The sequence below is a fragment of the Pseudorca crassidens genome, unplaced genomic scaffold (assembly GCF_039906515.1).
Source record: "Pseudorca crassidens isolate mPseCra1 unplaced genomic scaffold, mPseCra1.hap1 Scaffold_64, whole genome shotgun sequence".
Classification (NCBI taxonomy): Eukaryota; Metazoa; Chordata; class Mammalia; order Artiodactyla; family Delphinidae; genus Pseudorca; species Pseudorca crassidens.
In genome coordinates, this window is record NW_027136316.1 from 525824 (window position 1) to 540829 (window position 15006).

Sequence of the window (15006 nt, forward strand, 5' to 3'; positions counted from 1 at the left end):
GACAGGGTGGTCTGTGTCATTCTTTTCCTCTTTCCTCTTATTGCTGGACAGGTTATCACTGTGCTGCTCTTCTATCAGAGTGTCCTCATTCTTATTTTCTAGGTCCTTATCTTCATTCAGTGAATTTCACCTCTTCCAAAAAAAGGGAGAGCTTTTGAAAACAACTATTTCCAGTCTGGACTTAAATAGCTTATTTTGAAAATATAAAAGCAGAACATCAGACCATTCTTTCTCTTTGCATTCTTGTGATAAAAACCTAATCCTTTTTGAGGCAACATACATGTCCCTTGCTAACTAAAGAAAGGGTCATATTGAAGAAAATAATTAAAAAAATAGAGAAAATTATTTCATGATATCTCCCTATGTCTGTTAACAATATAATTTATAAAAAATCAAAGGAGTCCCCACAAAGGGTAATCTCCAAATGCAGCATTTTACTTTGGGAGAATAGGATCGAACACTCTAGAAAGTTTCCAGTGTGCAGCTCTTTGTAAATCATGCACTAAGCCAACAATGCAGGTAAACATGGTAATTCAGAAATGAGTAATAAATAAGGCTTGTTCAGATACTGTCAGCTAGGGGAACTTTTTGGATCGTGTGATGTTTGACTCAGTTCCTATAATCCTAAGTGTTATGGAGCTAGACACTATCAATCTTCCATTTTTCATGGATGCAATACTGAAACCATGTCCCTTCCTGGGTTAACAGAAAGTAGTGACTAAGAGAAATCTTTGAGCTTGTGTTACAGAGAAACAGACAAGGGAATAGCGTGTTGAAAACCTGCCTCTGCTGATTGAACTCACTTTAGTTATATTTTCCCTGTCTCTCTTTAATTCCATACACTCCAATCTTTAGGTAACCTAGGTAATATATAACAAAACACTTTAACTATCCCTGTAGATAACACCTCTGACTATAGGTCACTATAGTAACAGGGAGGTTTAAGTAGTTTTAAAGGAACTTCGAGTTGGTTCCTGATCAGTTCCATCTAACTAAGACTGGCTCGGACCCACCACCCCTACAACTGGGTCTGCCCAGGGGTCTGATGAATGACCATTTGATGTCAGAGGGTCTAAACCTTCAATCTCAGAACATGTTGAGTGCCTCCATCTATGAACATGCATCTCATAGAAGCCTGTGATCCAGATACACCTGGGAACAACACTGATGACCTCACCTTTCCCCCACCGCCAATCACCTTTCCTCATGCCTAAAGTCGCCCTGCTTCTTCATCCTGTAAATATCCTGAGCCCTCACATTCGGGGAGGTGGATCTGAGATTTGTTCTCCTATCTCCTCACTTCATGGCTTCATGAATAAACCCTTCCCTGCTGCAAACTTGGCGTCTCAGTGTTTGGCTTGCTGTGCATCAGGCAAGTGAACCTGGTTCGGCAACAATATCTGTTTTAAAATTTCAGATTTAAATTTAGGTAGAATTGTCATAAAATTGTAAGATATTCAAAGTGTACATCATGTTGATCTAGAATATGTATGAATGTGAAAAGATGCCCACCGCCTAGTGAATTAACACATCCGTCTCCTCACATATTTATCATTGTGTGTGTGTCAGAGAACATTTAGGTTTCACCCTCTTAGCAAATTTCAGTTACAAAAACAGCGTTATCAACCATAGTCACCATCGTTTACATTAGATCCTCAGACCTTATCCATCTTATAGTTGAATGCCTGTTCCCTTTTAGCAACCCCTTCCTCTTTACCCCAACCTGTAAACCACCATTCTTTTCTCTATTTCTCTGAGTTTAGTTTCTCATGGCTGTAATATCTGAGGGATGTAAGCAAATACAAAGTTGCTTTCTCAAGGTCATCCCTCCAATTGTGTGTTATCTTCCACGTTATCTAAAACCACTCTCAACCAAAAATGGATCAGGTCATGTCCCGAGAGGACTTACAGTGTGGAAAGCATTGCTTTGGGAATTCATCATGGGATTAATCAGTTTCACAACTTAGAGCAACCTAATTTGACATCACACAAAAATGGATTTATTTATTGTTAGAAGGTTGATGTTAAACCAAAGCCATACAACTGGTGTATATAAAACTAGTCACCAATGGAAATTAGATATTTCTAGGGATAGATGGAATATACTTTTGGAGGATAACATGGGTTTCTTTCGAGCCTGTGCCGAAAAAGATTAGCCTCCAGCCATGACCCTTCTGGTATAAACAGCCAAAGCAGCCCATCACCATGGTAATAAACATGCCAATTACGGCCACTATGGATGAAAGGAAGCTCTGCTGACAAGATTTATTATTTATTTATTTATTCTTTGATGTACGCAGGCCTCTCACTGTTGTGGCCTCTCCCGTTGCGTAGCACAGGCTCTGGACGTGCAGGCTAGGCGGCCATGGCTCATGGGCCCAGCCGCTCTGCGGCATGTGGGATCTTCCCGGAGGACCGGGGATGAACCCGTATCTCCTGCATCGGCAGGCGGACTCTCAACCACTGCGCCACCAGGGAAGCCATATTTTTAAAGTATAGAACTACACAGAACAGTGAGGCCAGAGCTGCGGTTTTATTTCACCGTGTTTACTTTTAGTTATGTGGCTGAGATTTAATGGGAAATCTTGTATAGAATCAATCTTTAATAAATCAGGCAGGCTTGTTTAATCTTCTCATCCCTTGGTCATTAAGACAAGACCAAAGTGAAATTCCTGCACACGGTGAAGTATATGGAACACTTAATAATCAATTCATCACAGAAGAAAACACTTTAAACCAGGAAGCACAAATGTGCAAGATCAACAATAGTAAGCAGTTGTAGCCAAGGATGGCTTTGTTTGAGATGAAGCATTCACCATCAGTAAGAGGATGAGCTTTTTATTCTGATCTCTCCAGTGAGAATATGATTCCTCCTCCAAATATCTGGCTGTTGTGCAAGAGGTGGGCTCAACCTAGGCATGTCACTCACGCTGCTGAATGGGTAGAGATCAGCAATTTCAGAGAGCTTATGGATGGAAGCAGGGGCACTGCTCTACAATGAGAAGAGAGAGAGAGAGTATGTGTATCAATTACGTGACTTATAGGTCAACCAGGAAGAGATTTTTTATCTCCCAGAAATGGAATCTTGAACCATCCAATTAGGAATCTCCTGATTAGGACTAATCAGGTTATCTGCCCGCAAGGCCCCTTCCATCCCCTAAAGGAAAGGAACCTTGCAATTAGCAATGAGCCTGCTGCCTATCGTAACTCTCTTGCCTCTGCTCCCTTCCACCTGTAAAACCTCTTGCCTTCTTTAGCTCTTGGAGCTCATTTCTGTCTGCTAGACCAGATGGTGCCAGATTCAAGAATCACTGAATGGAGCCAATAGGATGTTTAACATTTACTCAGTTGAATTTTGTTTTTTCACACTTTGAAAAATTGTCTACTGATTTGCCAATATATAGAGCGTCAAGTTACATAAGTATCAATATGTGTAAGAAAAGATCTGTAAAATAGCTACATGTTAAGGGTAAATTGATCAGCTGAGGCACTTTTTCATCAATGAAGGGTCAGCAGAGGTCCTGGGAAGAAACGGAGTGTGAACTTTGGTCTCATGGAGAATGATGACAAAGACACGGGAAGCAGAGAGAAAAGCAACCCTGTGTTGACAGCAAATTCCCAGAACAGTGCCATGTTTGAAACAAAGGCTTTTATTTGGGGTTTGTTAGGACTGCAGCCCAGAAGACACACATCCAAGAAGCACTTGAACTGTGTTCTCACAGACTACAAAATGGGGAAAGTGTATAAAGCCAAAAAATTGCGATGTTACGTAAATTGTTTGACAAGAAGTAGGATTGAAGTTGGTAGGAAGTAAGAGGCTTGTTAAGCAAGGATTGGTTTGGGTTCAAAATAAATGTATAGTTTTGAAGGAGGGTGATGTTGAAATTCTAGGGTTGCAACAGGCAGCTGTTGGCAGGCATTGTTTGGAAAATGGCTAGTGGTGTCCTTGAGTTTGATACAGCCCCCAAAATTCAAGTTCTCGGTGATGCAGGGATGTATGTAAAGCCACATCGACCATGGCCACTCGACTCTATATGGATGCCTGAAGCATAGTTACTCCATTTTGGTTTCTAAATGGTCTTAGACATGTCATCAACCACAAATGAGCTCTGAAACCTCCCTGTTTGCAAGACAGCTAGCACCCATCTGTATTCATCTTCGTCAGGTGTTCCCCTGGTGGATGACTGCCATTTCACTCTGGCCACAACTGGAGACAAAACTCAACACTGGAGAGAGACCAACATAAACAACATCTGAAAGAGGGAAGGAGAGGGGAACTAGGCAGGACCAAGAGTGCAGGCCAAGATGGAGAAGAATGAAGACCCAGTGAAGCTAACTGTTGTAGGGCTTCATCCCTTGAGGTAAAGAATATCCATCTCTCTACCCAGTCCAGTCATCAGGATGCCCTTTGTAAAGTGTCTCTAATTTCACACTGGAAATATAAAATCCATAATAAGATGACACTGTATGCCTACCATGGCCAAGACACTGTGGAATTTTACAGGAAATTTTTTATTTAATCATCAACACAATCTTATCATGTCCATTTTACACATAAGGGCACTGAGGCTTGAGGGGGGGGTGAGGTGTGAGGGACATGCCCTGAGTCACAGCTCCCACAAGGCAGAGCTGAGAGGCACCCCAGGTCTGTCTGTAATTATAAGCTGAGTTATCATGTGGAGCAGGAGTTCAGTCAAAGCTCAGGTCTTTATACAAAAAAAAAAAAAAAAAAATCTAAACCAAAAGTAAAAGTAAGTATTTATGTCAGTTTTTGAAGCAATGGCATTAGTTGAGGATTTCATTAACCAGGGCTGTAGTATTACTAAGTTATACGATGTCCTGCTGCACAGGTGCTTTCCCCTCCGTGACTGGTGGGCAGCAGGTGGGCTGCGGCTGCAGAGTCCTCTGCGGGACCCTGGCCTGACCTCTGCCGTCTGGGGGCCCCTCTCCCATCCCCTCCACTTCTCTCCTCTTCTGACGTGACTCTTCCACCTCCCCCCCCCCCAGGTGCTCTGTACTCCGCTCCTTCTGCATGTCTCTTCTCTTTCTCAACTCGGTTTCCTCTTGCGGTGCCGTCGCTGCTTTGGGTTCCCATTCATGACCCAGTTTTCACATTTTCTCTCCATCTTCTTTGAAGGCTCTGCTTCTCCTGGGGTCTGGTCTACTCTCTGCATCCTTGGCCTCTAGGGAACCTCACTCCATCCTCATCCTCAGGTCGTGTTCTGTGTGACTTCCCTGGTCACAAGGACTTTTGCCCCTTGTGCCCACCCTGACAATATGGCCATGTTGACCAGGTCACTGTTCATCACTGTGGCCTTGAGGTCAGGGCTGGACACATAACTCACGTCCTCAGGGATGTTCAGTGCAGGAAGAACTTATCTACTTCCTGATATCGACCAAGGAACAGCAGTGGCTGTGACATGTAGGACGTCTCCATAAGGCAAGGGAACAGGCAGAGTCAAGGTGGAATGACAGGAGGCTGACTGTGAGGGAAAGGTGACAGCGTAGCCTGGCCAGCCCTCTGTTCAGGGACAGGCTGACACCCTTGTTGACTGAAGCAAATGTAAATCAACCAGCCTCCCGAATTTGAACCCCCAGCAGGTAATGGTTTCAGATCTTTGTCCCCTCCAGCAGGTGGGTTCCTGTGAGTCTGGTACAGCCAGCCAGGGACACAGGAGAGCCGAACCTGGCAGGAGGTCACAGCCCACCGAGCCTGTAGCCATCAGCACCTGCTGGGGAAGCAGAGACAGACAGAGGGCTGCAAGTCACCAATCCTCACTAAGGGAACACAGCAGGAGGTTGTGGCCTGAGATTCATTCCCCAAAACCTTCGTCATGGCAAAAAGCAGAAGTAGCCATTTCTAGAGGCTGTTTAGCAGCAGCTCTAAACGTACTACACTGGCTTCCTCCCGGGCCAAGGTGAGGTCAGAAGAAATTGTGGCCATCACCCCTTTGCACTCATTTGTTCATTACTCAATATTTACTGAGGACTGACCGTTCTTATCACTAAGAATACCAAACCAAACCAAACTAACAAAGTTTGTTTGAACTACAAAGTATGACTTTGAACTACAAAGTCAAAATGTTATTTATAACATGTTTCATGGAAGTCTGATATTCCTGATAAATAATTCCTACAAATATATAATAGTATAAACATTGTAGCAGAAAAATTGGCAGGATATATAAGTGGGAAAATTCAAATGAAGAAATACAAAGTGTTACTAGAAAACAGGAAAGGAAAACAACCTATCTGTATAAATTTAGACTGAAATATTTTCCTTTCTCTGAAGAGAAAAATCTGTTTATATAATATCTTACCCACTAACAAAGACTCTAGCTTTCACCCATTAAGATCTGCATCTCTTCAATTTTTTCTGCTTGGCCCTTTTGCAGTATATGCAAATAAAAAGCCTTTAAAATGGATTCTGTTTGATGTAGAAATTTCTGTTTTCATTTGTGGGAAATTATATCAGATACATAATTAGGTATAATATTTTAACTATCAGAACACTTAGTCTAAAATGAGAAATAATCTTAAATGTTCAACAGTAAGAATTTTGGTGAAACAAATCTAGTAACTTCTATATCAGGAAAATATTTAAAATGGAAAGGAAATGGAAAAAGAGAGATCCTCTCTTACAGGTAGATTTTTTGGGTTGTGAGTTACAGGTGAATTTAAATATCTCGTTTCGTGATTCTCAATATTTTTAAAGCTTGCTACAATAAATATAAAGGGTTTTGGTAATAAGAGAATTTGAAGGCTACTTCAAAAGAAACACCAGTACAATCACTGAGCTCTGAGTAGCACAGGAGGTGAACTTCCTGTGGTTGTGAGGGCCCAGGAATCAGACTTGCATGGATTTAAATCTTGGTCACTCACTCATTCACTCTGAGATTTGGCCAAGTTACTAAAGCACCAAATTTCAGTTCTGTGTTCTCGAATATCAGGAGAATATTTGTGTTGCCTCAGTGATTTGTTACGAGAATTAAATAAGATCCTGAAATTAAGGGTTCAGGTGGGCACAGAAGAAGGCTCCTTCCTGCCCACCCTCCAACCACATACAAGGGAAAGTGGAGTTTCAGCTGGAAGTCATTATGTCCGTGTGGATCAAGGGGGATGGAGAAGTAGAAACAAGTCAGGAGCGAGGAGAAGGGTCCAAAGCAGTGCCAGAATCCAAAGCAAAGAATGACCACACTGTGGTCCATTTAGACAAGTAGCATATAATTATCTGAGGTCATTCATACGGTTTATCGGGGATTGCTCCGTGCCCTGAGATATGTGCTAATACACACATTACTTCATGTAATTCTCCACACAACTCTATGACGTGATAGTATTGTCATCTCTGCTTTAGAAGTAAGGACAGTGAGGCATCGTCCCTGCTTCCACATGAACGCCCGGCGCTCAGCTGCTGGTTAGGTGCAGATACAGAGACCTCAGGAAAGCCTCTCCACATCTCCCTGTCCCACTCAGAGGCTCCCAGACTTCCTCAGTCAGGTGCTGGGCACACAGTTGCTCCCCTTGGTGTCCTGAGGCTCCCCTGCTCCTGATCCGCACTTTCTTCACAGGAGAGGGGCTCTGAAATGATTTTTTTGAGGAAACATTATGTGTCACCCCTCTTCATTCTAACTCGCCATACAAGGTAATTTCACTTACCAGTGTTAAAATAAACCTGCTTAAAAAAATAAGAAAAGATACATTTCCCCACCTGTATTTTTTTCCTATTGCATATATATAACAAATAACAACAGGTTCCTTCTCTTACAATCCTGGAGTCAGAAGTGCAAAATGGGTCTCACTGTGCGGACATCAGGTGTGAACGGCGCTGTGTTCCTTCTGGAGGCTCTGGGGGAAGGTCTGTTCCTTCACCAGCTTCTAGAAGCCACCACACTCCTTGCTTGTGGCCCCAGGACGCACTGCACTCCCGCCTCGGTCACGTCCTCCCATCTTCTGCACCTGTGACCCTCTTAACTCTCTCTTTCACTTCCGAGGATCTATGTGATCCCAGTGCACCACCGCAAATAACCCAGAATGGTCTCCCCAGCTCAAGATGCTTAACTTAATCACCCTACACAAGTCCCTTTTGCCAGGTGACTTTACATCTTCATACTGGGGATTAGGGCCTGGACAACTTGAGGGGCCATGTTTCTGCTGGCCACTCTCCCTTCTGCGTCATTTGAAAGGACATTATTTTACATAATTGAAAATTTTCTTCACAACACTTTACAATACAACTAAGTACTAAAATATGAGTTACAGATAGTCAAACAATGGGGGTAATCAGACTGGGTCATAATAGATGGATACAGAATAATGCTTTGTTAGTTTATCACCAGCAAGAAGCAAGGCGTGCACACTATATGGTGACAGCCTGTCAGGGCAGCTTCGTGGAGGAGGAGATGGGGAGGCCAGGTGGCGTGTGCACAGCCAGGGATGAGCCAGGAGGGTCCCCAGTAAACACAGGTACAGAATGCAATGCACAGCTAGGCCTGCTGCGGGGTCTAGGCAGGAGGAGCCCAAGACATTACGGTGGCGGCTGGGTGGGCAGGGTGCAGCTGTGGGTGTGGGTGCTCCTGAGATGCTGACACTGCTCACTTCAGTTATTTGCGCAAGTACCCCGCCCACCTTAACACCTAGTCTCACCCTGGTGTCCTGATGTAGAGTCCATTCAACACAAAACACAACGCAGCAGAGTGTTTGGACCACAGAGTGAATTCCCGACCATTGAGGTCAAGGAGAAGCACAGGGAAAAGCAAAGGCCTTGAGTGAAGAATGGTGAACCCCACTTTCATTTGAAGACACACAGGGTGGAACAAGGGCAGAGAGAAAGGACGCCCTCCTGGCAGGTGCCCATGGCCCGGAGCAGGTGTCCCCAGGCGGCCTCCACTTCTCAGCCAAGAACTTGCCCAGACCCTCCGGCGGTCACGTCGCCGCCCCTGTGGGTGGCGGACAGCGTGGGCCGCCTCCTTTCAGAAGTGTCTCAGGGCCCACGCACAGGGTCCGTTTGGGTTCCTAGGACAGGAGTCCAGGTGCCCCGAGGTTGGGGAAGGAAAGAAGGACGAGAGGGAGGACTCCGCACTCCAGGGCCACGGGGCGGACAGATTGACTGCTTCTTCGGGCGGAGAAACAGCCGGCGTCGCGCGGGGTACCTTCAACGACCAAGCAGCTCAGACACAGAGGAGTCGGAGCCTGCCTGTGCTGTACCCGCATGTCCAGGGTCGGGGGCATCAAGGGACCCTGGGGGCACAGCCGCGAGTCTGGAAGAGCAGGGAGCTGCCCTTCGGAAACTCCGTAGACACCTGACACCACGCGCCCTGGAGCTGCCTCCCCGTGTCCCCTTCGGGGAGGGCAGCGAGACCGGCGAAGCACGTGCGAGGTCCCGAACCCGCGGTAGGTCCCCTGCTTCCCCTGCTCCTCCAGCGCTCCTTCCCAGGATATGCCGGCCCAGCGGCAGCCCAAGCATTTGCGCCCGGCCTCCCGTCAAAGTCTGGGGGCACAGGGAAGATGCCACTCCCTGCTCCGCCTGCCTGCGGACCTGGCGCCCAGGGAGCAGGCGGACGGGACGCTCCGGCCCCTCCGCTGTCTGCGTGCTGCGCGCAGGGTCGCTGTTGCGGCACCAAGTCCATGCCGCACCCCGCGTGTCCCTTCCTTGATCCTTGTCTCTGGTGTGAAGGGTCCCAGGTTTCCATCCTGGTAATAAGGGTTCTATAAAATTATATTGTAGAAGGCGTTCGGGCCCCTGTTAAAACAAGGCGGTTCATGTATCGAAATGCCAGTCATCCTTAAGCTTTGGCTGTGAGTCTCAAGATCTGGTCACAGCCTCAACCACCTTTCGGTGCACAGAGCGCAAAACAGCTGCCACGCTCTGCTGGCCATTAGCCGTCAGAGAAGCAGGACTCAGTGGCCGGACTCCACCTCCAGGGGTGGGGTTGGAAAGGCAGTTTTATGACCCTCTGGGAGGCCCTGTAGGTACTGGTGACTTGACAGATGTGGATATGTACCCAGCAAGTAGCTGCTACTCAGAACTAATGGGGGCCCTGCACGCGGCAGGACATGGGGCACAGGGAAAGGACAGGTTTCACTCACTGCCGGTGGCTGGGGATGCCAAGATGAGGAGGCCGTGCATGGGGACCTGGGGCATCTTGGGGGAGGACTTGATGGGGACCATTTGGTAATTTGGTATTTGTTTTGTTTTAATATTTTCTGGCATGTGTGTAATGCAATCAGTTTATATTGGAATGTTGATCTCTAAAAAGTGTCGGCTCCACTGTGGCTCTATAGGTCAGGTCATGGCATCCTGCATCACGTGCACCAAATTCTGCCCAAACCTGTGCTGGTAGGACCTGCAAGTTAAAAATGGTTTTTATAAATTTAATTGTTAAGATATTAAAAAAAAATTGTGAGACGTGAGAATTCTATGACTGTCAAATTTCAGTTTCTATAAATAAAGTTTTATTGGAGCACAGCCATGCTCATTCATTTACCTTTTATCTGCAGCTGCTTTCCTGATACAATAACAGTGTTGAGTAGATGCAACACAGGTCATGTGACAAAGCCTAAAAGATTTACTATCTGTCCTTTAGAACATTATGCCAGACATGGGTTAGGAAAGTATTATTTTTTAATACATGTTGGAGTTTTACCTAAAGAACACGTAAACTTAGGAAATTTTGCCATGTGAAATAATGCTTTCTTTGGTAAATATAAAACTGGTTACATTACTCTCAGTAATCTTGGTTAGAATAAACACTAAGACACAAAATGTACAATTGTTACTGCTCTGGGGAGGGAATCCACCTGCTGCCTTCTCTCATCTAAGAAAAAATTCACAATTTCCTGTTACTGAAATACATCTCCCATCTGCATGAGTTTCAACTATAAAAACTACCAGGTATTTTCTGAGTATCAAAACGGGGCATCATAAACCATAAAACTAGTTTGAACTTTGGTTTGGAGACAACTCTTTTGACTGTGAAAGTGTTTGCCAGAGTTCATTGAATATGTAAAGTTTTTTAAAGAATAGGGGGAGGATTCAAGATGGCAGTGTGGGAAGATGCGGAGTTAGTGTCTCCCCACAACTAGGGCACATGCCGGTCGCTGGTGGGGAACTCTGAACCCCAAGGAGACGGGAGGAACCCCAGAGTGAACTGGTAGGACATACGGGGACTGAAGAGGGAGGAGAAGTGTAAACCAGACAAGATCGGCATCCCTGAGGCGAGGGAGGCCAGCAGAGGCACGTGGGAGGGACTCTCCAGGAAGAGTAGGAGAGGAGAGGAGAACCTGACCCACTTAGGCCAGAGGGCTTGCTGAGCTCCTAAGCCTCTTCCCCCCTTCCAAAGCCCCATGCAGGCCAGATGGGCCCTGGGGACATAGGAAGGAGGCCAGGGTGATTAGGAGAGATAGGTGGAAAGGGCCCTAAGGGAGGAGGAGAGGCGAGGAGAGGAGGGTGTTTGCTCTACCCACTGGAGTCCAGGAAGCCTGAAGGGCTCCCAGGTGATGTCCCCTGCCCTCTGAGACCAGGGATGGGGGAACACGTGGGCCCTTTTTGTTTCTTGAGCCTAAGCCCCACCCCCCACAGCCCCCAGGGCCCTTTCCAGCCCTGTGGGTCCTGAGCATTGGCGCCACCCACTGCCCAAACCTCACCATTGCTTAGCTCCTGCTCTCCACAGCAAAGTCCTCCCCCTCCACCCCGCCCTTATTTTTTTGCTTCCCCCCTTCTTCTTTTTTTACTATTGCGGTACTGTTGTACCTTCCAGTTGTTGATTCATCTATATGTTTAATTTTATATTCTTTCTAACATATCTGTTAATTTCCTAGTCTAATTTTAATTTTACTTTGTTATAGTTGTTTTCTCTCTCTCTCTTTTTTTTTTTTTTCTGCCCCACGTGGCTTGCAGGATCTTGATTCTTGACCCTGGGTTTGGGTGGAAAATCCTGCACTGGGAGATCCAAGTCCAAAGCACTAGACTAACAGAGAACATACACCCCAGAGAATATTCATCTCAGTGAGGTCTCATAGAGCTCCTCATCTCAGCAGCAAGACAAAGCTCTAGCCAAGAGACTACAGACCCCAGGGATGGAAGCCTCAGGCCAAACAACCAGTATAACAGGAACACAATCCGAATCATAGAAAAAGAAAAAAGTGACACAGCAAAAAACTATGTCATAGTTGAAGGAGGAACATAAAGACCTACAAGGCCAAATAAATGAAGAGGAAATAGGCAACCTACCTGAAAATAATTCAGAGTGATGATAGTAAGGATGATCCAGAATATTGGAAATAGAATGGAGACATGGATTGAGAAAATACAAAAAATGTTTAACAAAGATCTAGAAGAACTAAAGAACAAACAAACAGAGATGAGCAACACAATAACTGAAATAAAAAATACACTAGAAAGAATCAATAACAGAATAACAGAATCAGAAGAAAGAATAAGTGAGGTGGAAGACAAAATGTTTGAAATAACTGCTCAGGAGCAGAAGAAAGAAGAAAGAGTCAAAAGAATTGAAGACAATCTCAGAGACTTCTGGGACATCACTAATTCATCAACATTCATGTAATAGGCGTCTCAGAAGAAGAAGAGAAAAAGACAGTGTCTGAGGAAATATTTGAAGAGATTATAGTGAAAAACTTCCTCATATGGCAAGGGAAATAGTCACCCAAGTGCAGGAAGCACAGACAGTTCCATATAGGATAAACCCAAGGAAAAACAAACAAAGACACATATTAATCAAACTAACAAAAATTAAATTCAAAGAAAAAATATTAAAAGCAGCAAGGGAAAAACAAAAGTAACATACAAAGGAATCCCCATAAGGTTATCAGCTGATTTTTCAGTGGAAACTCAGCAGGCCAGAAGGCAGTGGCATGTTATAGTTAAAGTGATGAAAGAGAAAAACCTACAACCAAAATTACTCTACCCAGAAAGGATCTCATTCAGATTTGATGGAGAAGTCAAAAACTTTTCAGACAAATAAAAGCTAACGGAATTCAGCACCACCAAATCAGCTTTACAACAAATGCTAAAGAAATTTCTCTAAGCTGGGAACACAAGAGAAGAAAAAGACCTACAAAAACAAACTCAAAACAATTAAGAAAATTGTAATAGGAACATGCATAGCAATAATAACCTTGAATGTAAATGGCTTAAATGCCTCAACCAAAAGACACAGACTGGATGAATGGATACACAAACAAGACCCATATATATGCTGTCTACAAGAAATCCACTTCAGACCTAGGGACACCTACAGACTGAAAGTGAAGGGATGGAAAAAGATATTTCATGCAAATCGAATTTAAAAAAAAAAAAAACCTCGAGTAGCAATACCTGTATCAGATAAAATACACTTAAAAATGAAGACTATTACAAGAGATAAGGAAGGACACCATACAATGACCAAAATAGCAATCCAAGAAGAAGATATAACAATTACAAATGTTTATGCACCCAACATAGGAGTACCTCAATACATAAAGCAAATGCTAACAACCATGAAAGGAGAAATCGACAGTAACACGATAATAGTAGGGGACTGTAACACCACAATTACACCAATGGACAGATCATCCAAACAGAAGATAAATAATGAAATACAAGCTTTAAATGACACAATAGACCAGATAGACCTAATTGATATTGATAGCACATGCCACCCAAAAGTGGCAGAATACACTTTCTTCTCAAGTGCACACAGAACATTCTCCAGGATACATCACATCTTGGGTCACAAATCAAGCCTCGGAAAATTTACAAAAATTGAAATCATATCAAGCATCTTTTCTGACCACTCTGCTATGAGATTGGAATTCAACTACAAGAAAAATACTGTAAGAAACACACATACATGGAGGCTAAACAGTGCACTACTAAATAACCAAGAGATCACTGAAGAAATCAAACAAGAAATTATAAAATACAGAGAAAAACATGACAGTGAAAACACACTTACCCAAAACCTATGGGACGCAGCAAAATCTGTTCTATGAGGGAAATTTATAGCCATTGAATCTCACCACAAGAAATAAGAAAAATCTCAAATAAACAAGCTAACTGTACACTTAAAACAGCTAGAGAAAACAGAACAAAGAAAACCCAAAATCAGTAGAAGGAAAGAAATCATAAATATCAGAGCAGAAATAAATGAAATAGAAATGAAGAAAACAATAGCAAAGATCAATAAAACTAATAGCTGCTTCTTTAAGAAGATAAAAAAAAATTCATAAACCCTTAGACAGACTCATCAAGAAAAACAGGGAGAGGATGTAAATCATAAAATTCGAAATGAAAAAGGAGAAATCACAACTGACACTGCAGAAATACAAAGGATTGGGCTTCCCTGGTGGCACAGTGGTTGAGAATCTGGCTGCCAATGCAGGGGACACGAGTTCTCGCGCTGGTCTGGGAAGATCCCACATGCCCCAGAGCAACTGGACATGAGAGCCACAGCTACTGAGCCTGCACGTCTGGAGCCTGTGCTCTGCAACAAGAGAGGCCATGACAGTGAGTGGCCCACGCACTACGATGAAGAGTGGCCCCCGCTCCCCACAACTAGAGAAAGACCTCACACAGAAATGAAGACCCAACACAGCCAAAATAAATAAATAAATTAATTAATTAATTAAAAAAAAGAAATATAAAGGATTATAACAGACTACTACAAACAAGTATATGCCAATAACATGGGAAACCATGAAGAAATGGACAAATTCTTGTAAGGGTACAATTTTCGAAGCCTGAGCCAGGAAGAATTAGAAAATATAAACAGATGTATCACAAGTAATGAAATTGAAACTGTAATATAAAATCTTCCAACAAACAAAAGTCCAGGACCAGCTAGCTTCACATGCGAATTCTATCAAACATTAGGGAAGAGCTAACACCGATAATTCTCAAGCGCTTCCAAAAAACTTCAGAGGGAGAAACACTCCCAAATTCATTCTATGAAGCCACAATCACCCTGATACCAAACAAAACCAGAAAAAGATATCACAAAGAAA

The 15006-nt window shown here is 43.9% G+C and overlaps 1 long non-coding RNA gene across 1 annotated transcript in view; it reads right to left on the bottom strand.

Annotated features, from left to right (window-relative positions):
- LOC137218232 (uncharacterized) overlaps positions 1–15006 on the bottom strand; it is a 1013945-nt gene that overhangs the window by 426707 nt on the left and 572232 nt on the right. The window lies entirely within an intron of this gene.